Source organism: Paramormyrops kingsleyae, chromosome 13 (genome assembly GCF_048594095.1).
Source record: "Paramormyrops kingsleyae isolate MSU_618 chromosome 13, PKINGS_0.4, whole genome shotgun sequence".
Taxonomy (NCBI): Eukaryota; Metazoa; Chordata; class Actinopteri; order Osteoglossiformes; family Mormyridae; genus Paramormyrops; species Paramormyrops kingsleyae.
Genome location: NC_132809.1, coordinates 28,546,087 through 28,571,835, shown reverse-complemented (window position 1 = coordinate 28,571,835; position 25,749 = coordinate 28,546,087). Strand labels below are relative to the sequence as shown.

Genomic DNA, 25,749 nt, shown 5'->3' with positions numbered 1-25,749 from the left:
CTGATTTAAAGAAAAATGTGTATGATTAATGTAATGTAAAAAAAATATGTCATGCTAATTGAAGGCCAACGTGTGAATGAGTAAGAGAATAAGTTCACGTATTTTGCCATAATAGTGAGAAAATGACGTCAAATGACAGAATTATAGCACTGTCATATGATTAGGAATGGAGGGAAGAGTTCACATTTCATTAACCTCCAGCAAAAATCTTTCCTTTCTGTTGTGCATATAAATAGACTTTTCCTCTAGCATTCCATTAGGAGGACCAACGCCAAGGGGCATTGATCTTTCATCAGGCGGGAATATCTGGCTAAGAGGCCTGTGATTGCCCTGCTATGCAGCCAGCATTGCTTCATGCTTTATGTGCCCCTAGATGCTGCTGTCTTGTTTTTTTCACCATCATAGTTTATGTTCGTCTTGTTTAGTGGTGGTGCCCTGATGTATTCTCCAGGATATCTCCTTGTCTGTCTCCTCCTCTCCTTCCACTCCAACACCACAACCCCCAACCCTTCTCACTCGACCCCGGTAGGTTGTTGCTTCGAGTTCTCATGGGATGGTAATCTACAACAAAGGCTCCCAAGCCCACACACCAGGCGGGGGTAGCGCTCATACATAAACCCTCTTGCAGAGCTATGAGCTCCAGGCCTGCATGCATTCACAAAGCTAATCTTGGGCATAGTGCCACGTGGTGCTTGCAGAAGAAACGCTTTTTCCTTGAGGCAGACTAGCTGAGCTGAAGAAGAATCCCGATGCATCATTTTCCTTGTTCACAAAAAGGAAACATCTGCATTTCTCCTCAGATGGTCTCGCCTTGACGGTTTTGGCCGTAAAAAGTATGGGTGGTATTTTAGTGAGAGCTGACAAACAACTTGCTTGCTTTAAAAATGTGTTGTCATTTATTAGTTATACTGGAGCACGACTCATTGTCCTGATTGAAGAAATCACCATATTAAACTGGTATACTGGGTCCTGCAGCCTCAATACCACTAAATGAATTGCATAAGCTTTAGTCCACTTTCTCATGCTGTCAGTGATCAACAGTTCCCAGTGTTCCATTTTGCAATTCCCAACACCGCATTCATACGTGTGATTTATGGCATAGACACATCCCCCAAGTATTCATCTAAACCGGGCATTTTTTATTTCTTTTTCTGCTATGCCTAAATTGAGTAGAACTTTAATCTGAAAATCAGCCAGTATTCAAGTATTGGCCTGTACAGGGAGTTCCTCCGCTTTGAGTTCTGGAGTGCATGTCTTTGTAATCATCCCAGACAAAGCATGTCTCCATTCAAGTTTTTATTTTGTCTCCACCCACATCCACCCATTATTTTCTCTTCTCCCATCACTGCACCCGACTGTTGATGTTCAGGAGGTATTACGTAAGGTAGTAAGGCATGTATGAGGGGAACTAAATCTATTTCAGCTCAAGTCGACTGGAGAGATTTGATTTGTAAAACTTTTTTTCTCCCAAATTCTTTCCTAAGGCGATCTCTGCATTTTTGGTCAATTGAGTTAATTTCAGGCAAAATTAGTAACGTCCCCAAAGGTCAGGTTTGCGCCAGGAAGTTGGGGAAATTAAATTGTCATGCAGATGAGAGCAGAGACTTCGATAAGATTTCTCCTGTAGTTTGGTTTGCCTTTTGATCCTCAATCTAATATTAGTCAAGCTGATTGCATTTCTGATTTCCTGAGGTAACCAGTTTGGGTCATGTGTCCCTTAACATCATTATGTCTTTTACTGTGGTAAATATAGGTTGTCGTTCATATCCAGGCTTATGCTGCTCAAAATATATAATAATAGGACACAGAAGTGTTTTGATTGTGGTTTTCTTTCTTTCAATGTGCCTGCAAATACAGAAATAGCACAGTATACATTGGTCAAATCAGCATTGTGCAAAAAAAGAAAAATAAATAGGAAGTATGACTCCTAGATTGAAAGCAATAGTTGTTACGGTTTATAGTGGCTGTTTTGCTAATTTGCTTTGCATAAACAAAGTAACTTGTTGTGTTATTCTTGAGATAAGGTGTAACATTTTGCACATGCAGTAACTGTATATTTACAGAAGGATAACATAATTATAAAATGGTAATTAAAAAGGAATATTCAATGGCCGCCTGGAGTTTCTGTAGTATGGTTAGTGCACTGACTACCCCTTAATCCAAAGTAATTAGAACAGAAGCGTATACAAAAAAGACAATATAATCTGGCTGAGCTCATTCTAGATTCCGTTTTCCTAGTAGTATGATATGCCTTCGTCCAATTAGGCACAAGAGGCCCTCTAGGCTGGGTTCTGTGAGTTTAACATGGGAGGTAGGAAGGTAGAAGCCCAGCTAATTTTTCTCCTTGAAGCTTCAAAATCCTCTGAGTCCTCGCCGGCGCGGCGTCCTCTTTTGTAACAGAGGAAGTGAGAATGAGCGATTCTGCTCACTACTACAAGAATGCCGTGTGTTAGGCCTAAATCACATCATTAGTGTTGACACAAACACAAGCGTTTGTTTAGCTTGCACATTAGCGCCTATCTATTCCGCATCGTATGCCCAATGAGGGCTGCTTTTCAGTCTCCACTGAACCAGAAAAAAAGAACTGCTTCTTGAAGCAGCCCAGCTTCCTCCTTAGTCACCTGCATTGGGGGGATGCAACGTTCCAGGCGTTCAGCTGCACGCTGTCGTTACCATGTCTCAACCGACCAGACTGGTCCACCGTCCGCAAAGGAGAAGTGAATCTCCCTTTCAGCGCCGTGTTAGGGCTTCGAACTGGAAGTGGCTTTTCCTGCTTAGTCACTATGATTTCCACTGTAAAACAGACACTGCTTAGAGAGAACGCAACAGGCAACCACTGAATGTCAGTGGTCAGGGTGAAGGACTAACTGTCAGACGGGCCCGAGGAGGTCGCGAAACTCACTGCACCCGGCGTCGGAAGGACGACAACAGAAAGTGCTTCAATTGAAACGGCAGTGAAAACATTTACACTTAACTCACAGCTATCGCAGATTTTATACTCTCATCTGTGTATTAATTATACACATACATACAGGATAAATCATACATACAATTCTTTACCGCTGTAATGTCTGTCCTGTTATGAATGTTGTCCTGCGTCGTTTCACTGTGTCCTGTACATGGCCGGATTGACAATACAGATTCACTTGACTTTATTGAAAAAAATGCTTAAATATGTAGCCATTCACATCAGAAACCTTTCTTTCTGCTTATGGTTCCATATTGTTGAAAATCACGTTTCATGTGAACTATCTGACTTGCTTGCATATAGGTCCGGGCAAGAAACATCTGCTGAGAAAATTAATGTATGTGTCTTCATGAACATAAAACTAGAATGGCTACTAAACTAGATTAGGCTACTAAACTAGATTAGGCAACTAAGCTACTAAACTGTCATGTTCTGCAGTCACCCATTTTCAAAGAGGCTTGCAATTTATGACATGTAACATTCTCACTACTTTGTAATGCTAATAAGTAGTATTTATATCAATTCAGCAACTCTATGTTACAGCAGTTTTAAATAGAGAGGAGATCATCATGACCTGAAACTGATATTGATACTTGGTTGTGATGTGGAAGAAAAGAGAGCAGAGTAATGTGAAAACTTCTGACCAAACTGTACTAAGCCTATAGAGGCTGCACATTTAGAAGTTTAGCTTTGCGGTGTAGACAATTGCTCATTTGTAGATTTTAATCTCTTCTTGCAGCTGGTGTTTTAGTGTGTAATGGTGTCAGCAGGGAAGATTCCACAGGGGATAGATATAATCAGTCCATTGCATGTTTATTCCCTCTGACAGAGATGCTGTGTTGATTGTTTGTTGACTGTCACATTGAGTTGGCCAGGTCACATTGACTATGAGATTACAGACACCCACACAAACTAAGCTCCATCCTCCATGTATTCAGGTTTAATGATTTAATGTAATTGTATCTAATTGTAATTAATTAAGCTCTGAATAAGTTGCATTTTCTCAATAAGAAATGTGCTTTTTTTACAGAGCATAAATCCTTTAGAAAGTCATTTTTATGCATGTAACAGGATTTCTATGGGGGATATTGGCAGCTAAAGAAGCAAAACTTGCATTGGGGCAAAAGTTACAATGAACACTTGCAGAATGTGGAGATCGTCATCAACTGGACACCACAGGTGATTGAGGCCTGCCTTAGGTATGGTTACAACCCCCCCACCTATATAATCCACACATTAACAGAATACTGACAACAGGGCTTGTGTGTTGCAGCAAGCTACAGACACATGCATTTGGATTATTCCACAGTAAGTCAAGGAGGTGTACGATGTCTGAATAGAAAGCATTTCCCAATCAGAAATATCAGTTGACTGCATTTTTAACCGAGAAGCACTATTTAATTTAGAAATTATGTTATCCAATATAAAGTTAATTTCCCCCTTTTAAAATGATAGATACAACAATAATACCTTTTACTCTGCCTATAATGTTTTAATTTAAGTCTTCATTGAACTAGAATGGGCAAAAGTGATGCAATGAAATTATGAGAAATGAACCTTAATGATTATTGGAATTATCTAAGCATTGTGTTGCTGGGAAGCTGACCTAAGAAGCACCTTGCCTGGTTCCTCCCTGGTCGAACAAGTGAAAAGAATAAAGACCCACTCTGATACTTGATCCGCATTTTAAAGGATATTTGTGTCATGACACACCGCACTCCAGGCAAGCCAGAAAACATGCTATGCCACGAATGAAGAGGTGTAGCCCCACATTTCGGTTACAGCATTAAGGACAAAAGGAAATTGCAGGAACTATTTAGTCAATCATCTGGTGCATTATGAAGAAATGTGCTGATTTTTATTCTGGTGAAGTGTCATTTAAAGATGTTGTGCATGAGAAAGAGTGAACAGGGTGTGGACTTTGCTGCTGAGAGCAAATCTTGGTCCCAACCAAAGTGCACACACTCATGTAACAGGAGTCTGGAATCCACATAGTTTACAGATCTGTAGCTTCCCATTAGTGGAAAGAATGTGAGGTTTATGTGACAGATCTGATCGGATATCAAACGCCCATCTACCGGTCTCTCAGAGCTGGGACACCACTTGGATGGTTTGATTGGATTTGATTCCCCTTGAGACTGCTCCAAAGCCTGAGGCATGTCCTGCAGGAGAATTAGTCAGGGGTAACGTTAGTGCTGTCTCAGGGAATTCGAGTGTGCAGCTGTCAGTCTTTATCCAGCTTTGTAGATTCTTTTTTTTCCCACAATTTAAGCCCATTACAAAACCAGCACCTTGTGCCGTTCAAGTTATGTTGGCGTCCAATGTCATCCAACCCTACTAGTGTTAATCACAAGACACTTAATAAGTTGATTCTCTACAGCAGAACTTAAATGTTCAGAGCGACATAGTAGCCTAAAGTTTACAAGTCAACCAAAGACCTTGCGACAACAAGCAAGAGTGAAACTGCGAAGCGGCAGGCCAGATGTTGAGATATAAACAGGTTTTTTTTTGGATGAGATTTAAGATGCAGAAAGCGGTTGGGGACGACTCTGCCGGGGCTAGAGGCATCTTCCAGATGTTACGTGACTCACAGCGAATCGTGGCGCTTGCTCTTTTCCATGGGTTACAGCTGTGTTACTGTGCCTGACCTCGATGTGGACTGGATACTACATTTGTTTCTGTTTCAGGATTGGCAATTGAAATTCCAGCCCACCGACCAGATAATGAGATGAGATCTAGCATTGTTGCTAAGAAAACAAGGTCATTATATGACTCTTAAGAAAAGCACACAATAAGAACAGCTTTTGAACAGTAAAAGATGCAGTATTGGAATGAAAGGACTAACATGATGATCCACTATAGGAATTGTAAAACATTTGTATAAGTTTGCACTAAATGGATTAGGGAAAAAATGCAGATGAGCAAACAATGCAAGGAAGGAATATTTTGTAAGATAAAGAAGCATAAGAATGGTACATATATTGTAAGCTAAAGCTAAACACCCTAATGTCCTATAAGGCTAATGCGGGTTAATTGGTGCTGATCAACCAAGACGTTTGTGGTTCAGAGGTTGAGAGTTACTCCTGGCAAAAGCGAACCAAACCACCTGGGTAAAAAAGTGAGTGAGTTTAGGCAACAGGAGGAAAGATCTTTCGCTCAACAAATGGTAACTTCTGCTTTCAGTATTTTCACTTACAGTAACACTCCTAAAATGTTGCCTTCAGCATAAACAGAGTAGCATGTTTTGGATCTTTATTTTGGCTAAGTGTGTGTTCCATTTTTACAATACATAACATTTTGGGAGCTATTTTCCACTTGCTGATCCTTCTGGTATTTTACAAGGGGATAATTAGCTAAACATCACTATTTGTAGCAAGAAGGTATTCATTATAAGCTTTATTTAGTGTTTGCATCCATAAAGTCTGAGGGGGGTTTGTGTCAGCCTGGTTTTGATGCTACCGCCAACCTCCTTGATCTGAAATGTGAACTGACTGACGAGCCATAACACCAAGCTGACTGTCATTCCTCAGGCTTCCTATCTGACCAGGGGTGGAACTGACTGTAAGCTCAGTTATGTTTGGGACAACCGTAATTACAACGTATCTCATTTTCTCAAAAGGCACTGAATCTTTTATAATTTGTAGGTCCTCTTGCCGCAGGAGAGAGTGCTTTTTTGTAGATTAATCCCAGAATGCATTGAAAGTATGTTTGCATTCTTTAAACTCAAAACTGAATGTTATTACAGCTGGTTAATTCAATGATTATAACACAGATGATCACAATGTGAATGTGAATAGAAACAGAAATCCCTGAAGACGGAATTCTGTCTCCCATGGATTGTCCACAACAAACACCATGTTCGAAAAGATGTTCATAATTGTAGATGGTACCAGAACACCCTAGGTCAAGCAAAGTCTTTAGAGTTGGGTTATCTGGGCATAGCTATCAAGTGCTTTTGGTGAGTGGGACGCGGTACACGGGGAGGAGGCTGGATAGATGAGGATGACCCAAATGGGCAATCAGAGTTTGCTGGGAGCATCTGGCTGAATCTTCAGTGGAAGATGAATTATCTCACACCTTCAGAGAAACTTCTCCCAACACCAAAAGAAGATGGGGGGGGGGGGGGGTGAAGGGACTGTGTTCAAGGTTTGTTCTTAAATTTTTTTTTGTCTCTTTTTACTTATGTTCCATTCCACAGTTACGGAGCTATGCAATCAAGCATTTTACTCCACACTGTACTGAGTATAACTGTTTTTGTGACAATATTTTGATTGATTGATTGAATCACCTGTCTATGCTACACTGGATCAACTGTTCTCCCTTCACACAGCTGTATGCCAGTACATCAGGGTTGCCAAATCTCATGCATTTGGCTTGATACTCATACTTTCGGACTCTCATTCTTATGCAAGAAATCTTAGGGAAACCTACAAACCCTACAGACTATTTACAAGTTAATAAAACTGTTATATACATTTAAATGCATGTGCATGCGTGGGCAGACTTGTCTCGAACATCCCACTCCTCCCAGCTGACCAAAGTTGGCAACCCTGGTTCATAGGAGTATCCTAATACAGTTAACATGTGCTTTATCAACACAGAGAAGGTGTACAACCACGACCATATTATGGGAGGTGCTACAGGAGTGTGGAGTACTGAGGCTGCTGCTGCATGGTGTTTAGTCCCTATATGAATGCAGTAAGAGTGACGTGCACGTCTTTGGCACAAGATCAGTCATTTAAGAGTGGGTGTTGGCCTCGGGTGAGGGTGCGTCTTGTCTCCGTTCTTGTTTGCGAGCAGGATATGAAGGTGCAGTCTTAGCTGGAGGTGTGTCCAGTATAGGAGGGTAGAAGTGACATCCCTGTTATTTGCAGATGATGTGCAGGCCTGATCCGACCAGGACCTCCATTACACATCTGAGCGAATCAGTGCTGAATGAGAAACAGAGGAATGAGAACCTCAGCAACTCTGAATCAGAGGACATGGTAGTCTCTAGGAAAAGGGTGGATTGTTACTTTTCATTTTGTTGAGGCTCTGCTCTGGGTGCAGGTGTTTAAGTACCTCTGGATCTTGGTTATGTGTGATGGTAAGATGGAATGTGAGACTCACACATGGATCGATTCAGTGACTGCAGTTTGACGAGCCCTAAGGCAATCCATGGTGGTAAAGTAGGAGTTAACTTGTAAGATGAGGCTCATCGTTTGCAGGTCAATCTACATCCCTACAGAAAAACGCCCTAGTCTGACCTGCTCAGCACGCTACCTCTGCAAGCCTCGCCACGTGAAGCAACAGGAAAATTAGCTGGAAATCACAAGATGCCCTATGAGATACAATGACAGCCACCTCAGTAACAGAAATGAGAAGGGAAGTTTGGACAAAAAATAAACATTGCCATACCACTTCCTGCTAGGGCAATTTTTTGAATGAGACTTCCCCATTCATCTTTGCAAGAGCAGGTCATTCACAGTTACTTAAAGTACAGCCATTCAACTGTATGCTCAAACGCCACTACACATCTACACATACTGTAGATCTTGTAGACCCTTCTATGTTCTTTAGTTTAATGGTGTTTGTTGTGTGCATGTCTGTATACACCCTTGAAAGGAAAATATACTTGTGAAAACACATGATGAAAACACATTCATGCCTGTTACTTCGTGTTAATCTGCCGTCAGTGCTAATCTCCTTTCTCTTTCATTTTTTCTGCTTTTCCGTTGATGCCTTTCAAACCAGATCGACTGTTTTAATTTACTAAAAATTAGACAATGAATGAAAAAGAACATGTTACAGATTATAACCCGATCTAGTCCCATAATTATGTGTGTTTTGCAGGACGTTGAATTTCCTCCTGGGTATAAACATCCAAAACATAAACAAGAAAAGAATTTTTTGTTGTTTTTCGGAAGTCAAGTGTAGGCACAGAATTGTGGGTGGTATTTATGCTCGAATGATTTAGATTAGGGTTCATTTTGGCAATATGAAGTTGCTGTACCTGTTTCTTTCAGTTGTAGGTTTCAAATAAGTTCTTATTTGTGGTTCTAAAACTTGGGGGGAAAAGTCTCATAAAGTGGATATTTCAAATGGTTTAAAAGAGCAAAACCCCTTGAGCACTAAATCTTTTCTTTCTTCTTCAGCCTCACAAAACCCTATAATTTCGAGTACTCACTGAAACAAGGCTGGCTGACATGTTTGCAGTCATAAAATGGAAGTTTTCATACATGGATTTGGAAGGAAGACATTTTTATGACTAATCTGTTGGTCCCTTTCAGCATCATTCCCTTTTTATGCTGTATTCAATGACATTAATGCGCATGTGCCAGCATGTTCATGTTTTCTGACAAAGAATGTATATTTATATTTTAATTGAATGAAATCAAAGTAAAATAAAATTAAGGGCGGGCATTACCACGTTCTTCACTTGCTTGGCATGTGTTAAAGTGAGCTTCTAAGCAATGCGGTTTCAACATAATGGATATGAAGGGGAACTGCTTAACAGATAGTATTAACCTGAAATGTATCAGGAAATGTTGGACTATAATCCGACATGACTACGAAACTACAATCTTGTGAAAATAAAACTTCAATATTTTAATATAAAGCCTAAATCAATGTTTGCCAACCTGGTCCTCGGGCACCTACAGACAGTCCATGTTTTTGAGCAAAAATGTAGACTGTCCAGCAGGGAGGTCAGAGGGAGCAAAAACATGAACCGACTCTGGTACCTGAGGACCGGACTGGGAAACACTGACCTAATGTAAGGAAGATAATTATTGTTGATGTATTTATGATTGTAATTTAAGATATCAATTCATAGTCCACCAAAATTAAATCACAACTATGAAAGATGGGAAAATATAATAAATTTGAACATAATAAATTGTATGAAAGTGTATGATTTAATTATAAAATAACATAGAACAAGGATACACAGATACTGAAATCACAACATAAGACCACCCCCCCCACTCACATAAAATGAATAAATATATAGCAAGAATGTGTCTAGTAGGGTTGCAGGTGGTACAAGTCAGGTGGAAGCATTTCTTGTAAACACAAAAGGTGCATAATTTAGTGCAGGTGGAACAGGTTAGAGATGACCTGGGTTAGTGTCTTCTGAGCTGGGTGGGTTTGGGACGTGGAGACTGGAAGCACTGAACAAGCAAATGATAGGTGGCCAAGTCCAGGAAGTTAAAATCCGGAGCAAGATGTTGTTTCAACCAACCAGCTGAGTATAAAGAGTCACAGTCACAGAGACTGAAACAAAATTATGGTCTGGATTTTTACCTTCTGGAACTGCTCAGCTGTCCAACTGTACCAGCTCCTTGTTGAGAGGATGGGCTTCATGAGTAGAGTTTGGCCACCTTTGTTCCCTCCATTACCACTTCCAAGAAGTTTAGTCTCAGTTCTAAGATAGAGCTAGCTTTCCTTCAGACTTTGTTCACTCTTCCCCCTTGCAATATCTCCCCAGCCCAAAGAAAGAACATGACATTGTGGTCAGCAGCTCCCTCCCTGCCTGAAGTCTACCTCCAGCACATTCTTCTTTCAGACAATGAACTTTAGGTGTTTCTTCTCCCACCACCCAACAAATACTCTCCAGAAGTCTGTACTCCTCTTCCTTCATTGAAACATCCCACAATCGCAGAGAACCTCTGAAGATCGCATGCAGTATTGTTGTCCCTGATGTCTATGGAATAAAGAGCAAACAGAAATAGTGACACTATTCTGTCCCTTGGGGAACCTCTTTGTTTGTTAGAACCATATAAGATTTGCAGCGAATGATGCAGACAAACTGAGGCTCTTTGGTGATCTATGCCACCACAAACCTGCACCACCTTCAGCTTTCTCCCCAGCAGGGGAGGCTGCATGATGCTACAGTAAATGCACTAGAGTACTCAAGGATGAATATTCTCAGGATGGAGTTCAATGTTCCAGCTGAAGCTGTTCAGATAAAGAATCTCACATGTGCATCGTATGCAAACCATAGGTAAACGAAGACCTTCGCAAAAGGTTTGAGATGCTGACAGAACAGCATAGCAAATATCTTTATTATATGGAATGTCAGTACCATTAGTCTGTAGTTATTAGGAACACTGATGAATCATTTCTTGGGCACAGGGACTGTGCATGAGGTTTTCCATGTGGGAGGGGCCTTTTTCAGTTAATGGGACAGGTTAAACGTGTTGCAGAACCTCTCCCACGCAAGTTTTAAGCACTCTAGGGCACATTCCATTAGGTTCTACAGCCTTTCCCATGCAAAGCCATCCTGCATATTCTCTTTCCTGAGAAGGAGAGATGACAGACCTGGGACATAGGGGGAGGCTGAAATGGGGAGATCAAGGTTAATGGGAGGTTTGACACATTTTCTTTCTCCTGATTCTTGACATCCCTAGGGACATCTATCTTGCTGTGGCTTCTGATCTCCCTACCCTTTTCCATTACTTCTTCATGTTACATTCTCTAGCTTTTAATTTTATGATATTATGAGATAATTCTTATTGCAGTTTTTAGTGCTAAACAGCTTCCTCTGGTAAATTGCCACTATAATTAAAACAGACTTGGCTAACATCTGCTCATCAAGGGGAAAAAATAGTTCCTGAATGCCAATTTTTTTTTAGAATAAAGTGAAATGTTCCTTCTTCATTTTTAAACAAATGAGTTTCTGAACTGTAAAAAAAAAAAAATCTGGTTTGAAGTTTTGAGCCTGAGTAGTACCGGTGAAATCAAGGGCCCAACAGTGCGATCATGCTGTTGACCTTCTGATGACAAACGTAGCATCCCAACCCACTGATCCACATGCCTTCCAAAGAATACTGGTTGTTTGTTTCGCTGCGCCGTAGCTTTTGATGGGAAATAGATTTGAAGCTTCCCAGTCCCCATGCATGCAAATGATAAAATGGTCTTATGACAAGTAAGCCTATAAATATATTATGGAACTGACGTCCCATCCGCAGTGTGCGCCTACCCCATGTCCAAAACTTCTTGGCAGAAACACACTACTGAATCATGATTCTTGAGTCCCAGACAAATATCACATATGGCCACAGTACCAAGACAGCTCGACTCACCTCAAGTACATTGAAACTTGTGATCTGCAACCGAAACCAGTCGAACACCAGAGTCGCACTTCTTCAAGCTCTAGGAGGAACACTGCCATTGTGCGCTTAGATAAGGAACTAAATCTGAACTGCTTGTCATAGCTTTTAAATAAACTTTACCATCAGTTCTTATATGCTCATATGCACCATAACAGTGTAAATGAATATATAAAAAAGTTATCTGAAATAACATCCCAATAACACCCTATTCTTTTGTCTTCAGTACAAGGTTTATTTTTAGTAGTTTTAATTAGGAAAAAAAATTGAATCCCAACATGAATCATCACAAGAAACATGAGACAATCAGCCTTTGGGTTTTCTTACAACAAGGCTAAATTTGCTCCTCTTGATTTTTTTTTTTTAACCCTCATTATTTTGTCATTGAGAATCTGTGTGGGGCATTTTTGTGGGATTTTTCGCTGTTTATTTCACTTCACTGTGTATTTCCGCTCCTGTCTGGGTGAAATAATTGTAGCTACATGCAACAGTCGTCTTCCTTGTTAAAGCCCAGGTCTGTTATTTTTTTACTGCATATTTTGTGGTTACCCTGAAGCCTTTCATCGGCTGGACTGTCTTGTTACAACATAGCTTAGACGCCATGTATACTGTATAGATGCCAGCAATGGTGTGGTATTTCATTACAGACGTGAAAAGCAATGCAAAAACATGCAGATCCAATGGTATAATGTCAAAAAGGACAGGTCTATGGTAATTGGCTAAATTTAGGTCATGGAGGCACACAGTCGATGGGTGTGTAGCGATTGTGGTTCAGCATAAATCTAAGATGAATTTTCAATTTTCAACTACGTGAAAGCTGACACCGCACATCAGGGTGTGTGTCTTCAGAGACACACAATGCAAGTGAGGCTGAGCAAAGTTTCCTGCATTGACAGCTTGTTGGTGGCACTGATGGGTCACAGCAGCAGGACGACTGTCCCACATCTGGCGTATGCATGTGGAGGATGTTCTCTCTACGACTCTGTCCTCGGTAACTGGTTGGATGATAGATAGATAGATAGATAGATAGATAGATAGATAGATAGATAGATAGATCAAATTTTAACTTCATTGATTGGTTGACTGACTTATCCCCAAGGGGACAGATGTACTTAAGATTCTTGTGTCCCAGACAAATATTATGATACAGTCAGTAACAGTACTAGTCACCTCGGGTACATTGAAACATGTGATCTGCAACCGAAACCGGCAGAGAACCAGACATGTTGAGTCGCACTTCTTCAAGCTCCCGGAGGAACACTGCTGCTGTGCCCTTAGATGAGGAACCAAACCTGTTCGCCATAGCTTTAAAATAAACTGTATCCTTTTTGCAATGTTATATACACCATTACCATACACTGTTCTCACACGCATGTAAAACTTATTATTCTGCAACCCTAACAACTGTGGTAAGTGTAACATTACTAGCAGGGCAAAATACCTGAATGATTTCTCACTGATTTCTCTTGCTAAATAAAAGAGTATTGCTATCTTTTAAAGATACATCATGCCGATAATTAATGTTGGTAATCGGACTGTGAAATCTATGCATTGTAATCGTTTTAACACTTCAGAATTCATTGACTCTAGCTACATTGCTTAATCCAACTATAATGTTTTTGCGGCTTTTAGAGAACTTCATACAAATTAATTTAATTATGACACTAAGAGTACTGCTTACTAACATTACTAACATATTATAAGTATTATTTGTATGCATGTTGCGATTAATTCTCTTACTAACATTTTCGCTACAGTTCCCAGATGTCATAGGAGAGGCGTACTAATATGTAAGTTTTCTTGCGTAAACACTAACACAAAAATTTTGGTGATGCCACACATTTGTGAAGTTTTTGTCATTACTAGTCTCATGGCAAAATCATCATTGTTTGAATGACATGCAATTAAGGTAATCAAATATATTTCTTTTGAGTACTTTCTTTGTCCACCTTTGGTATTGCTGGTTATTCAGCCTCTGCTTCGCAAACATGAAATATTTTCATACGACAATAGAGAGCACAAGCAGCGTTTGAAACATCTCCTTTTGCCTTTCATGTGCAGGACTGCTAACAGTGGGTACTGTAAAAGGTCTCTGTATATTAAAACTCTGCCCCTGAGTTTTACAGGGTTCTGTTCTGCATCAATGACTAACTTCTTACAAGGATAAATGTTTTAATGTATATACAATGTGCATTTTTCAAAGGCGCTAAAATGAGGACTCCTGAATAGGCTTTACGAGGCCTCTGGGATATGTAATGGCAATTTCTTAATGCACAAAGTGAATGAGTCACTTTTGATGTGCTTTGTTAATCAAACAGTCTCAAAGATTACCCCAAAGTGAACTAAGATTAGTCATTGGACATTACTGTAGACATGTTTTGACAGATGATTTATTTGTGTTCTTTATTTTAAACCAATGTGTATGCAACTCTTTCTCATTGCCAGATTCAGCTTTTAACTGGGGAAACCTTATATGTACATGGGAAAGAATGAATACAATGCATTTCCAGGTTTTATACTATAGTAAAGAGACAAAAACATTTTTTACCCATGAAGAGGAGGTGAATGACGGTGTGCTTCTTTTCTCAAGTTGAACATGACACTTATGATTTGTTATCAAGCAATCTCACGACGCCTTGAAGGAGCTCTTTGAAAATCTACATGGTAACGATGAATGGAATCCTAGTTTCTTCCCATCGGATGAAGGACATGAAATTTGAGCATCTGATTAAAAGGGAAAAAAAAGAGACACGGAATACTGCCTTACTTAGCACTAAGTAACGATGATGAGTTCATGCAAATTCTATGGAAAATCATGCAAATCTATGAAAAGCAGAGGTTAAAGAAGGAGTCGTGTAAAACTTAACACTTTCTTCTCAGAATATGGTCTTAAAGTTCTTGAAAGGCAATTATTTCTGTTACCTGAAGTCAGCCATGCTTGGCCCTGTTAATCTTGGGCACAGAATGGCATGCAGTGCACATTTTTACACATTTGGTTTCACTCAAAAACTCTCAGCAGTTAAAAGAGCAAATGTGGTCTGGTCTTATGTCTTGTTTCACTTCAGACCTCTGTATCTTTTGTTTTTGGACCTAAAAAGGAATGTCACACCATACAAAAACAGGAACATGATTAAAATTTCGAAATGAAGTAAGCAATAAACAGTACTTATTGCAGATTACCTCTTATAAGATGAATTCAGAAATATGCTGGACCAATGCGTATTTCAGTGAAGGTCACTTTTGTATTTATTACTTAGTGAGTCAGTAATAACAGTATTTTTGTGGAATTAGTATGGTATTAATTATTTGGATATCCAGTATTTGTGGCCCCCACCAGAATTATTGACAAAAAATATTTATATGATAAACAATGAGAGACAGGAAATTTTCAATTTCTTCAAACAAGTCTTCAAACAAAAACAAGAAGTAGTATAAAAAATTTCTTTAAAAAAAATCAGGCATTGAACCTGTAAACATGCATTCTAAAATCACATTCTCAACTGCATGTAGGTCTTAATCACTTCCAAGACTGAACTCTGGCTTTCTTCTGAAAGCTAATAATGCATATCAACTGGAAAGAAAAATAGTAAGAGAAAGAAGGGTGTTTTTGTAACATGCCACTGCTGTCATTTAGTGTCAGAGTGTTTGTGATTTAATACCTGCTTTTGGCTTCGATCTCCTCCATCATCTGCTTGCCAGTGTGTGTCTCCAGCTACTGGGTGCCTGGGCCATGGGTCTGCCCCCCTGCCGCCCAAGGAGATGACAAAGGTGGCACAGGTGACAATGGGAAGTGGACCATGTGCCCTAACTATACTCGGCTGGCTGCTCTAGACTGACCTCTGTGCGACACTCACTGCTTCCCAAAAAAGGACACACCAGTTCCAGACCAATGTCAGACTGTTTCCACACCAGTGTCAGACCGATTCCACACCAGTGTCAGACCGATTCCACACCAGTGCCAGACCGATTCCAGACCAATAATAGTTCTTGTGGTTGTTCTCCAGATGCTGTTAAATTGGTCCCAGTGAGGTTGGTTGTCCAAAATGACAACATTTTTAGGAAAAACAATCTAGTTTGTAACTCATGTACTGATATTTTGCAGATATGAATGTGTTATAGATACACTGAGAACTGCATGAATAGGCTTGATACCTCAAAATTGAACACACTCCCCATTTCTTGTGTCAGATAATTATTTTGATATTTTCTGGGGGTAATAAACAATAAAACTCTCAGGGGCATTTTTTATGCAGCTTTGTGACAAAATTAATCAAGTACTCAGGTACATTCAAGCACCTGCAGTTCTACCTGCACAGGTAATCCAGTGTTAGGAGAAGAGTCCAGTAACTAGGAAAGCTGGGTTGCTGCTGGAAGAGGTGCTGGTGCGGCCAACAGGTTAGTCTGTCCTGTGGTCTGTGTGCATCCCAGTGCCCCCACTGCAGTGATGGGGACACTGCGCTGAAAATGGTCCTATGTTTCGGATGAGAAGTAAAACCAAGGTTCTGATTCTCTTAGATCTCTAAAAGACTCCTGGACACTGGAATGCGTAAAGGTGGAACCCCGATGTCCTGGCTAAAGCTGCCCACTGTGACCCTATCAGATCTGGCCTCCTAATCATCCCCCGTATCTAACTGGTGAATTCTCTCCTGCCCCTTCACCACCTTAGCCACAGTGTGGTGAGCGTACTGGTGCAGAATGGCTGCCGTCGCATCATCCAGGTGGGGGCCACACAAGGGGGGGGTGGTTGAAGAGGCTCCCCATTGGTTCTCTAAAGCGCTTTGGGTTTCTTGAAAAGTGCTATATAAATGTAACATTCATTTACTCATTCATTCATTCATTTATTCATTCATAATCAGGCAATAATATTCAGGTACATGGTTTGAAAGAACTATTTGTAATCAGGAGAATGTCTAAATTGTCCTGCTACACTGTTAGATGTATATCCTGGATTGTTTTCTTTTTCTCTTCTTGTTTGGCCCTGACAGAACCACCTGACCCCTTCAGTGGAAGAAACGACAGCCTAGAAAAAAAAGTAAACTGCTGTTCTGCCTGCAGTCTGGGAAGGATTCCGCTCTCGTGCCCCAAAGTAAACTGCCTGGTGCTTTGATGGAGTTGTTCACATTATTCAATTACATATAATGTGGAGTAATAGCTCTGAGAGCGTAGTGTTTGCAGTGGCCAAACAGGAAGGCCCCCAGTGCTGGTGTGTGGCAGGGGCTCTACGTGATCCTGGGGGCTGCAATTATGCTCGCGATATGCCCATTAACTTGTTCGACATCCTCTCTGAGCCCGATGTTTTTGTTAGGAAAACAAAGGGAACGGGAGGAAAAAACTGCACACAGTGCTCACTCACTCTCTCTCCCTCTCTCTCTGTTTCTCTCATTCTCCCTCGCTCTCTCTCTGCATCCCGCGCTCTGTCTCTCGCAAAGTCGTGGAGTGGTCTAAGTACGCTTGCTATTCTTCCCGCCCTCATGTTCGATTGCTCTCTGCCACCCAAGCTGACAGCTGCCCACTTGGCAAGTACCCTGGCATGTGGTAATGAGTGGCGGGGAAGGGAGGTGTGCAGGAGGCGAGGCGGGGGGGGGGGCTGTTTCTCTGGAGCTGGGACTGGGGGGGGGGGGGGCTAGGGGGGCACTTGGTCCAGCTGGCACTTCCTTATCTAACAGGCTGGGCTTTGTGCTGGCAGACAGCTGCACTGGGAGACGCTGGCGGTGTGTGTATCTTTCAGATTTGTCAGGTCAGCGGCAACCCACGAGTCGCCTCTCATGGGATTTCCTCTCCACATTAATAACGGGAGGAGGCCTGCCGCATGAAAGGCAGCCGCCGCCGTCACTCGGCTCCCGAGCACGTGGAGGGCCGAGCGGGGAATCGGGCCCCACCGGCCGCCCACACCTGATTGGGCAGATTCTACGCGCGCGGCCCCACCAACACCTCAAAGGCTGCCTGATGTATGTCCTGAAAAGTCTGTTATTTCCATTCTGAACCTGTCTAGAATATTCAGTAAGGCCACCTTTTCCACACAAGAGAGTGGAACAAATTACGGTTGTTATGATTATTTAAAGTTCAAAATGAAGCAATTTAAGTGAAAATGATAAAGTTAGTCAGGTGTTTCAATCAAAGACGGACAGTAAAATTGCACATTAAGTCAAAGTCAGAGCATTTTTATTGTCTCTTATTTATCTCTAGTTATATGACACGAGGCATACAGTGAAGTGAAATATCCATCTCGTTGGCCGTAGTGGAAATGAAAAGTAATAAACTAAATATAAGCATGTAAGACGTTTAAAGACGACATATTGAGACATGCCCATTAGACATAAGATTGAGAAATACAGTTTTAGAAAAATTCAGGGGTTACATAGATGGCAGTCTACAGAGAGAGGCATTACCTGAGGAATAACTCAAGGGCTTGTCCGAACGACAAGGAACTGAAGAATCTTTGGTACCACACAAGTCGATGATCTTTTCAGGGTTTGTACTCAACGTCTCCCTGTCACTCCGCTCCCAGCCTGTCGACATGCTCAATTTGGAAGCACAAGACACTCTAAAACTTGGCTATTTTTCTGTGGACAATCCGCGCTTTGTGGAGAGCGCTATACACCAATAGTGGAGAATGGGAGTGTGTACAGCGCTGTAAGTTACCATGAAAGGGAACTGTGTACACTAATTACTCATCTGGTGATCCTGCAAAATCCATCACCTTTCTGTATACATAGCTGTATACAAACTGGGTTTTTGCATGTTTATGTATATGTTTCTTTGTATAGAAGTTCTGCCCAAAGAATTACTTGCATAAAATAAGAATCTATTTAGCTGCTGTGCTCTTTCTAGAGAATGCAATGATTGCAATCACTGTCGCTATGGTCTATAGAGTGCATGGAACCATGACAGAAGGAATGAGCTAGGTACATGTGAGTTTCTTGTTTATTACAGATATGAAAGAAGACACTTCCTGAGAAAGCCTGCTCCTGACTTCATGCATATTCATACATTTAACTTTAAAAATGCTAAATTACTGCTCTCTTCCCAAACTTGGCCCATTTCCCTTATACCCTTTTAAAATACAACCTTTGGCCCTTGAAGCTCTGCCAACCATAAGGAGGTGATTTGGATTCTCTGTCAATCCAGATTGCACTTTTTATAAACTTCAATCAAAAGTCCTTTGAAACCCTCTTCATTACTAAATAGAGCTTTGGTTGCCTGCCACTGGCTATGTAAATTACACTCACAAACTAGATTGCCGCAATGACCTTGTTGAACATGCAACGACCATGACTCGTCGAATCATTAATATGACTGTTCAAAAAATATCATTCAAAGCAACGGCATTTTGTGCTATTTCCTGACTGAATGAAATCAGTTTGGGTAAAAAATATTTCCCTGCTTATGACACATCGTTTACTTCTGGGATAGTTCTAATATTTTGAATACTGCCATAATGAGTCAACATTTGCACAGGCTAGCATAAATACCTCCTTTGCACTGACAAGCTTCAGCACAAGACGATTAAATTCAAAGGAGATTTGAACAGCCCATCTGTTGAATCTGGTAAATTGACCAGGGCCGAGTTTCGGACATTGTGCCCAGTGTACAATCAGCGGCGCTCAGTAAGCCGAACATCAGCGGCGATCCTCCCAAAATAATTATTAGAGAATTCCGGATAGTTTCCCCCCGACCTCATCCCTCACCCTCTGCACCATTGTCACCCCCTTAGCGACGGCTTTCAAACGACACTGTAAAAAGACGGACCCACGACTGTAACACTGATCAAAGTGTAAATTATTTATGTGCTGAGGGCTGGGGGGGAAAAAAAAAAAAAACGAGAAACCAAGACAAAACCCAAAAAAAAAAAAACAATGTAGGTTTATGAATGTTTCTCTCCTCATTAGGGGAACAGAACTCACACTTCGGCTTGATCCAGAACAAAAGAGGGAAGGTGCAAAGCTCTATTGAGGCGCGCATAAAGAGGCAGACAGGCCGACCACCATGGCATAGCCAGGCATCAGCAAGTGCATGTGATTGATAGCTTTAACTGCGGGCCCAGGCTCAGCAGGCTACACTGGGGGGACATTCATCCCCACTTCCTGGGGCCTTTGTGCGGGGCGCGGGGGGCATCTGACCTGGAATGTTGGCACAGTGCGGGGCTGAATGAGGCCCTGCCATCTGCCACCGTAATTCAGTGCTTGCATGCCAGAGCAGTGCGGCCCTTACGTAACGCATTCAGAGCCGCACAATGCGCAGAAACAAATAACACAAGCTGACTTGTTAAAAAAAAGGGGGGGGGGGCTCCTTTAGCCGCGATGCGGAGGCTCCGGACCACTTGTGTTTGCCCATGGCCTCGGGATGGTGTGTGTACAGAGAGGGGTGTGCGGTGGGCTGATGGCAGGCCGGGGGGGGGGGGACGTTGGGGCCCTGTTTGCTTCCACAGACATCAAACACGACAGTTGGCTTCTGGAGCGGGGAAAGACGGGGGCACCTGACGATTTCGCTTCTGCTTTGCGCCACTCATTGTCCACGGACTAATGCACCGCAGGTGTCTGTCGACGCTGACCTCATTTTTTTTTTGTATTCGAATGTTAAATTCCTGCCCGTGCAAGTCACTGTCCTTCTGCAAGAACATATTGACAAGCGAGATTAAAATGCCACACCTAGTCACAATCCATAGGGTGTACGAAATGTGAAAGCATGTCATCTCTTTGGGGTCTGTGCTCTCTGGGTTTGGATGCTGTACCTGTGATCTGATGGTCGTAGGTTCAAATCCCCCCAGTCAATAGAGTGTTTTCATTGTTGGGCCCTTGAGCAAAGGCCCATTACCCCAACTGCCCCAGGGTTTGTTTGGCCCCGTTTTCTCAAAAATTTACGTCACTTTGGATAAAAGTGTCTGCCAAATACAATAATGGGATGACTGTGTTGGATTGTAATAATAATCCTAGAGTCAAAGTAATATGAAATGGCCAGTGAGGGCTCGCTTGGGTTGACTTCCCTTACAGTACAGCTACATGGTCACATGGTGGGAACATCTGCTGGGTCGACTGGGCTCCTTTTCCCCCAGCTGCCACCGCTGCCACAGATTCCCCAGAGGAAGTGACAGACATTCCTGGAGCTCCCGGTGCAGATCTGCAGCCAAGTCTCCCTCACTTGTGGCCTGCCAGACCGGAGCGGGTCCTGCCAGGGCTAGTGCGCCTAGAGGAGAGCCAGGGTGACAGAGAAGGCGCTTCACGTGTGTCACGGGGAAGCCGGGGTGTAAATATGCATTTACATATCAGAACGTGGTCCCGAGACCCTGTGTTATCATTCCGTCTTGACGTTGCCTGCTTTGTGGTCCCAGAGGAGATCTTACACATTTCCTAATAGGGATTCGCCCAGGTCCAAATGAGGTCACCGTCGCCCTGTTTGTCCTGCTGGCGTGCAATGCTACTCTTCTTTTTAAACACCTCCGTCGGCTTTAAGATTGATCTTGTTAACACTGTTTAGGAGTGAGATGGGTCGCTTAAACGGGGTGTGGGGGGGCCCGTTGGCGTGAGGCCGCTTGCTTTTGTGCGTTTTTCTGCCTTTGAAGGCCGCGCGCTCGACGCCCCTGTAAAGTGTTTATACGGATGACAATGTGTTTTTCATCTTTGGCCTTTTACGGGGGGGTGGGGTGGAGGGGTGGGAATAGGGGGCGGGAATCGTGCCGGAGTGGGAGCGTGTTTCAGTTCGAGGGCCTCCGCCCTGGATTCCTACACCTACACACTTTTTCCCCTCCGCCACTTAAACCCAGCCGCCCGCGCTGGGTTTCTGCCTTTGAGCGCAGATCTACTGCCACGATGCTCAGAGCTACTGGAATGTTTGACACCCTGAAACAGATAAGCAGATGGGCTTATTATTTCTCTCAATTAAGCTGATGCACGGTATTTGAGCAACAAAAGAAGATCCCCATTTAAAAAAAAAAACCAGTCCATTATCCCTGCCATGAGAAGTAGACCATAATGCAGTCTCTGTATGACTGTGCTTGGAAATGATTTTGACACATGCATTTGGCGCTTCGTGCTGAATTACTACAAATGAAAAGCCTTCATTGTCTTCTGGAATATGCATATCCAATATCAAAAAGCCATTGGCCGCTGTGCATGCCTCTAAATGAGGTAATGGGGGGCAGCATTGTCCCCCCCCCCCATCCACCCCCGTTGGGAACCCTGGTATTTTTTCACTTTGCTTCAGGGGGGAGGAAAATAGACCCAGACCCATGATTTTATTTTTTTGAGGGCGGGGGGGGGGTGTGGATGTGTGACAGAAGACTAAAGGGAAACACGTGTTTTCCTGTGGTCTCTGCATTTAGCCAGGTCACGGCCATTCGTTGGGGTCATTGCCGGATTTCACCAACGATTTCGGAGCTTTTGGAGTTCTGAAGATCTTCAAGACACAGTATTACTGGTAATTAAGACAATTTGCAAGTCTGGACTTGAGTTTATGTGTTGATGTACGTGTGTTTTGTTTGTGGCTGAGGTACACCGTACAGAGAGCTAAGGAACACTATGGGAACACAGACAAAGACTGAAACATTAAAGCTGAGGTCGCTTACCCCACAAGACGTGGCGTTAAACATCACTTAGAATGTCATCGTCATCTTCCCCTTCATGTGGCCCAAATGATGACTGAGAAATTACAGGGGTTTCCAAACGCGTGCATGAATCGCGGCCAGAGAGGCTCGAGGGACCTGATTACCCACAATTCACTGTCATGACCTCGGTAATCGGCAAGCTGACCCAAGCCGTGGGAAGTCCTAACAGACACGCCTGCATGCTCATGGGCTCAGTAGCGACTCTGTGCATCTGGATGATATTACCATCTGGCTGCACAATAAGACTGTGAGGTCCACGATCAAGAGGACTGGCAGGGTTTACAGGGACCTGGTCTGGATCATTCACTCATACATCCGAAGATCGCTACATCGGAAATTGAAACACCGGGGTATTTTGATTACTTAGTGCCGGAAGCGCGCGCCAAGGCAGGGTCTAAAAGACCAATTTCAAATTCTTTCGCATTTGTAAAGACCTAATGAAGAGGTTGCTTTTGAAAGCTCTTGATGGCACCGTGGATGAAATGTTTCAGGAATAAACCTCGTTACCTATGTGTCAAGTTGTGCAACCACACATCCTGACGTTCATTCCATTAAGATAAGATCCTCACCCTCTGCCCTCTTCATGTAGTGAGCTGTCTTTGATTTCACATGGAGATAGCAAAAAATATTGAGTCTGTCCTTTCCGTGACCTATACCCATAATGCACAGTAACCCCTTCGTATTTGCACGTTTGTACATTCAGGGTTTTGTTCGCAAGTTGGCTGTAAACGGTTAAACACAAACATTTTTTGAGGGTACTGAAAGATCTCAGAAAATCACAGAAGACGTGTTAGCCAAAAAAACTGAAAACAACGCGGAGCTCGTAATATCATACAATATATAAATATTAGTGATATATAATATTTGTTAGCGTAAATGCATGCTATATCTTCAATACTAAAAATTTGAGCTTGGATACTTTGAGCAGCCAGCCTTCGTGACCGTGGAATCTCACGTTTCTCACAGTAACTTTTCAGTGCCATTAATTTTGCATTTTAATAATGGGTCCAAAACATAGTGCTCATTTGTATAATAGTACCATAGAGGGGAATAATTTAGATGATTTGTATATTATATTAAAAGGTCTAGATAGTAAATAATAAAGTAATTTGATATGCAAAATATACAGTACAGTATTGTTTGTCTGGAAATTGCTAAAAATTGACTTTTATGTCATCCTTCAGACTAGCAAACTGTTATGGATTAAAGTTGGGGGGGGGGGGGCAAATATTATTCACAAATTTGTGGGGATCTTCTGCTCCTCACCCTTGCAAATGTGAAGAGGATAATTCTTTTCCTAAAACCCAGATTGCAAGTCAATCAGTAATATGACTTGATTCATATAATTCACTGATAAATTGTGATTAATTGTGTTACTTACACTTTGAATAAAAATAATAGCAGAATGACATGTCCCACTTGGAATGGGGATAAGGAATGCTGTGCGTCAATGTAAATAAGGATACTGTGTGCCTGTCAGCGTTCTATAGAAAAGGCTGAAACTGTATGTTTTACGCCAAATGACATAATTATTAGTGACACTGTGAATTCCTTTTAAATTAGCCCAAGCATGTGGAAGAACATCACTGAAATTTCCCACCCAGCTCACAACTTTTAATGACATTTGCGAGCGAAGCCGGCTTTCTTTATAGGTCTCTTGAGTTAAACGGTTGAGTATATAAATGTCCTCACTTTCCGCATTTCTTTTTTGGATAAACTCAAGGATTCAAAAGCATTACTGTCATTTGTACGTCAAAATATAATGAAATTCTTACTTTTGTACCTCCCTGCAGACATATAATGCTAAACTTTAATAAACACCATATAGTAAAAATCAATAAACAGAATTGTGAGGGCAAATGACTTGCAGGCCATATATACAATATGCATACAATATGCATGCCATCTAAAATATATGTACTATATAGAATAATGTAAAATTAGGACAACAAGGTGATGATGACTCATTTAGTATTTAGTGTTCATTTGCATTGGGATCTCTGATAGGATCAGACCGCCTGCTGCTGGTCTGAGGACGATCCCCAAGCGCCCTCCCCCACAGCCCATCTTAAACATGGGTGGGATGGAAGCTGATTATAGCTAACAGTTGCTCGGCGGGGGGGGGGGGGGGGGGGGGGCTTGTGTTATTTATGGGCGTAGATTCAAACCGTATTTAAAAACTTCCCCCTTGAACTTCCGTCGTGCGTGTCATTAAAGCTACTGTAAATGTTTGCATTGCAAATATGGACAGTCTCTGACAGCACTGAGGGAAAATGTGCCCAAATTATCCAGTATTATGTGTCAAAGAGACGCACCCTGAACTACCTACTGGGTTACCTGATCCTCGGTGTAGAGGGTATATGCGTTCACATGGCAGTTTTCATAGCAAACTACACCCACGCAAGTCCAATCAGCTCTCTCACTTTTTTTTTTCCTTTTGTGTGCATGCAGGCCATTAACTTGAAATTGGGAGGGAGCAGATGTGGAACAAGAACAACACATCGATTCCCTATCGATGTGACGATCACACGAAGGATCATTAGTGGCAGGGAAACGGTTACTCATCTACAATTGTACTGCTTCTCCTAGTTTTGCATTTGCAATTTGCATTTGCAAGGCCCAAGTTTTAAGGAAACACTTTCAGTGATCCGTTAGTGTTCTCCTTTCTGGTCAGGCCCATCCATAGTCGCCTGGATGATTTCACGAAAGTGTGCATCTGGCTGTTAAAAAAAAAAAATCTTCCAGGAAAACGTCCATTTACAGCCGATTAGCAGGTGAGCCCTAGAAGTGTCGTCCGTGTGCCTGCCGCGAGTGACGTAAGACAAACTAGCAAGGCTGTTTTGGTTTCGTCTCCACCGGTGCGAGGATATGCGGGCGTCCGTGATTTGGGGTGTACGGCGACAGAGTGGGGTGGTCCTGCTGATGATGTCACAGGAGCTGCCGGACTAGACCACCTGCTGAGACTTTGAGGGTACAGAAGGACGAGAAAGTTCCGCTCAGGCATTCATCATGCTACAACACATGCAACACATAATATAATAATTATTATTATGATTATATGCTCATCCATAACCTGTTTTGTCAGAGGC

At 42.1% G+C, this 25,749-nt stretch overlaps 1 long non-coding RNA gene across 1 annotated transcript; it reads right to left on the bottom strand.

Moving 5' to 3' along the window:
• Nucleotides 1-10,435: 10,435 nt before the first annotated feature.
• On the bottom strand, nt 10,436-12,159 carry LOC140578225 (uncharacterized). The gene is made up of 2 exons (XR_011982323.1): nt 12,034-12,159; nt 10,436-10,652 (listed from the first exon to the last, which is right to left on the bottom strand). It is a non-coding gene; the product is annotated as an uncharacterized lncRNA (long non-coding RNA).
• Nucleotides 12,160-25,749: the final 13,590 nt, after the last annotated feature.